Here is a 4370-nt window from a genome sequence, read left to right as displayed (position 1 = left end):
GATGTCATTACTAACAATGTGCAGGAAGCTGTCCACTACCTGCCCTGAGCAATCAGCTCATCTCACACGCTCATGCTTTCCTCTGAAGGGCGAGCCGCAGTTCCCAGGGGGTAGGCCAGAATGTCAAGTCTGCACCTAGATTAGCTCATCACATATCCAGTTAAATCCTAGAGAACATTACAAGTAAAACAGCCACAAAGAAAGAAGGAATCATTATAAAAGTAGACAGTTTAATCCTGCCAATCACTGACATTACTGATTACAGGCGTAAACTATTTTATTAACTAACACGAACAGAATTCACATAGTAAGGATTGGCAGGACTGACGCATATCAGTATGATAATATCTTATATACTGTTATATGGACAAAGAAGCGTCTTCTAACTCATTTCAGTCACTGTAATCCTCTCAGTCTTCACTGTTAGTAGCCGGATATTCCCTGACTGATAATGGCGACGGCCAGCATCTAATCTAGTCCACGTTGTTGCTGCTAGGTGGCTCTGCTGTTCCCCCAGCTCTCTCAACCAGCGTACTCGCGTACAACGCAATAATTACAACTACAACAAATTTAGTTTGTAAAATTCGTTGTGGTGGAAATGTATACAAACAAACTTCACTGAAGTCAGGAGAAGAATTGGGTATCTCACGCCAGCCAATTGTCCTAGTTAATTACATGACTTACCTTCACTGACGGGAAATTCTCCTAGTCTCCAACTCAGCAAATAATCCATTTATCTTCATGCCACAACAGTTCAATCCTCAGGTACGTGCAGCATTGTTGTGGTCTTCAGTCCTGAGACTGGTTTGATGCAGCTCTCCATGCTACTATATCCTGTGCAAGCTTCTTCATCTCCCAATACGTACTGCAGCCTACATCCTTCTGAATCTGTTTAGTGTATTCATCTCTTGGTCTCCCTCTACGATTTTTACCCTCCACGCTGCCCTCCAATTCTAAATTTGTGATCCCTTGATGCCTCAAAACATGTCCTACCAACCGATCCCTTCTTCTAGTCAAGTTGTGCCACAAACTTCTCTTCTCCCCAATCCTATTCAATACCTCCTCATTAGTTACGTGATCTACCCACCTTATCTTCAGCATTCTTCTGTAGCACCACATTTCGAAAGCTTCTATTCTCTTCTTGTCCATACTAGTTATCGTCCATGTTTCACTTCCATACATGGCTACGTTCCATACAAATACTTTCAGAAACGACTTCCTGACACTTAAATCTATACTCGATGTTAACAAATTTCTCTTCTTCAGAAACGATTTCCTTGCCATTGCCAGTCTACATTTTATATCCTCTCTACTTCGACCATCATCAGTTACTTTGCTCCCCAAATAGCAAAACTCCTTTACTACTTAAGTTCTCATTTTCTAATCTAATTCCCTCAGCATCGTCCGACTTAACTCGACTACATTCCATTAACCTCGTTTTTATTTTGTTGATGACGTGCAACAGTTACTCATTATATTATAGAACAAAATAAACGCTATACTATATCACCTGAAATTCATGTACAAATACGGAAAAAGAAAGAAAGCAAGGATGAAAACAGAAAAAAAAGTTCTTATACCGGTCGCAACCAGCGATGTCTTCACAAAGTCTATTTTAAATATTGAAATCAAGCTTTATACGTGCAGCATATAAAGCTTGATTTCAAGATTGAAAACAGACTTTTTGAAGACATCGCTGGTTGCGACCTGTATAAGAACTTTTTTTTCTGTTTTCATCATTTCTTTCTTTCTTTTTTCGTATTTGTACATGAATTTCAGGTGATATAATATAGCGTTTATTTTGTTCTATAATATAATGAGTAGCTGTTCGTTGAAAATAATAATATGCAACTAATATTAGTTCCACGTTTCTTGTAGTGGCCATTTTCGCAGTAGCTGTATATAAATTGCAGTTCTTTCAAAGAAAATGCCTTTTTTCATGCTGCACATCGAAATTTTTATTTTTATTTATGCACCCAGACGCGTTTCGTCTTTTTTACAAGGCATCTTCAGTGGGTGTCCTGAAATATTACATGATTTGTCCAATTTTACACATACGTTATGGTTTCACATTATAATGGTACTTGAATTATGTAACCATTACGGCACCTCACCTCAACCTCTCGATACCAGCAATATTCTACTGTGTTTCTGTAAAATAGTTAACATATTTCTGTGACAACATGCAGATTTGATTTCATTAATGTTGAGGTACTTCGATACATCTATATGTATATATTGCAATGATATTATTCTTAAATGTATTCTTTCTTTTGTCACTATGATCTTTGACGTACTTGTAACTCTGAATTTTGGGCGCGTAAGCGGTTATTAGAGAGTTAAGCTTTGGTGTCCTGTTAAAAAGACGCAAATTGTAGTCAGTTTACGAAATGTGAACTTTAACAGTGAGGAAGATATTTTCAAGTATGTTATATATTGTGAAGTGATGTTTTGGAACGAGTTACGTGATACTGCAACAAAAGTAATAAAAAAGAAGTGTAACTTAAATTCGGATTGCTGATTACTTTTTTACATCACCATTGTCCTAAATTGCAAAAGTTTGATCTTCAAGAATGGTTTATGAAACACATCTATAAAACTTTTGAATATCGCTGAATAACACCTAGGCCTCTTTGCATCCGAGCTTGGAATCATCACTACCTAAATTTTCGACGATAGAGCCATGAGATCACAACGAGAACAGCGTGGGAAACACGAAAAGATGAGTGCCTAGTTTATCCATTATTTCAAAATGGTTCAAATGGCTCTGAGCACTATGCGACTTAACTTCTGAGGTCATTAGTCGCCTAGAACTTAGAACTAATTAAACCTAACTAACCTAAGGACACCACCCACATCCATGCCCGAGGCAGGATTCGAACCTGCGACCGGAGCGGTCGCTCGGCTCCAGACTGTAGCGCCTAGAGCCGCACGGCCACTCCGGCCGGCCATTATTTCAAGAAATGACTTTATTAACTGTGCTCTAATGACACCTGCCACATAATGTAACTTTGTTGTTGCCCGAAAATGCAATATTTAGCAGCGTGAGCAACACTACAATCATAATTAATTTTTGACCTCTATTGTGGTAGGGTTGTTATAACATCTAGGTTATAGATTCAAAAACAGTTCCTTAACGTTTTTTTATGCAATGGAAAGGTACTTACAGGTAACTTCTAATTCATTGCATCCAAGCAAACTGCTTTCTCTCACCTGGCAACCAGGCGGACATCTTAAAGTTCACTTTCAGTTCACTGTTTACGTTACACGTCACTGTAACTGCCGTCTTTCTAATACAGAGTTTCATTTGTTTTTCTAAGTTTTAGCAAAGTTTTGTTATTATTGTAGATATTGTTGATAATCATTAGCGTAGTTGTTCCCAATCCTACGCCTATTTCGTAATTTTAGCGCCACTACCACTGCATGCTATTTTACGTATCTTTTGGTGAGTGTGAAACATCTGTGCACCGTGATTTCTATGAATGAATTTAATGTGCAATTATTTAGGCATTGTATTTGTGCGAATTCTCTTCTTGTCCAAACTATTTATCGTCCATGTTTCACTTCCATACATGGCTACACTCCATACAAATACTTTCAGAAACGACTTCCTGACACTTTAATCTGTACTCGATGTTAACAAATTTCTCTTCTTCAGAAACGCTTTCCTTGCCATTGCCAGTCTACATTTTATATCTTCTCTACTTCGACCATCATCATTTATTTTGCTCCCCAAATAGCAAAACTCCTTTACTACTTTAAGCGCCTCATTTCCTAATCTAATACCTGCAGCATCACCCGATTTAATTCGACTACATTCCATTATCCTCGTTTTGCTTTTGTTGATGTTCATCTTATACCCTCCTTTCAAGACACTGTCCATTCCGTTCAACTGCTCTTCCAGGTCCTTTGCTGTCTTTGACAGAATTACAATGTCATCGACGAACCTCACAGTTTTCATTTCTTGATTTTAATTCCTACTCCGAATATTTCTTTCTTTTTTTTTTTTTCCTTTACTACTTGCTCAATATACAGATTGAATAACATCGGGGATAGCTACAACCCTGTCTCACTCCCTGCCCAACCACTGCATTGTAAGTTTTATTATAAGTCAACGTATCATCATGTCACATTGTCAGAATGCTTCGATTAAGCAAAGTTGATTTTAGCAAATCACGAGGGTAAGTGGGTGTTTTAGAAGTACCGTAGGGGATTCAGGCGGGAACCTTCTACGTGGAAGGCGTTGGGCAAGTTTCATTTCGCCGCCACCGACTCTGCGCGGCTGCAGAGCGTCTGTCGGTGTGAGTTGCGGACGGAGCGGCAAACTAGCGGCAGTCCGCCCCCGAGCGAGGGCACGGCTTTTAAAAGCT

This window comes from Schistocerca piceifrons, chromosome 5 (assembly GCF_021461385.2).
Source record: "Schistocerca piceifrons isolate TAMUIC-IGC-003096 chromosome 5, iqSchPice1.1, whole genome shotgun sequence".
Lineage (NCBI taxonomy): Eukaryota > Metazoa > Arthropoda > Insecta > Orthoptera > Acrididae > Schistocerca > Schistocerca piceifrons.
The sequence above is the reverse complement of the archived record's forward strand: the minus strand, read 5'-3'. Positions refer to the sequence as shown.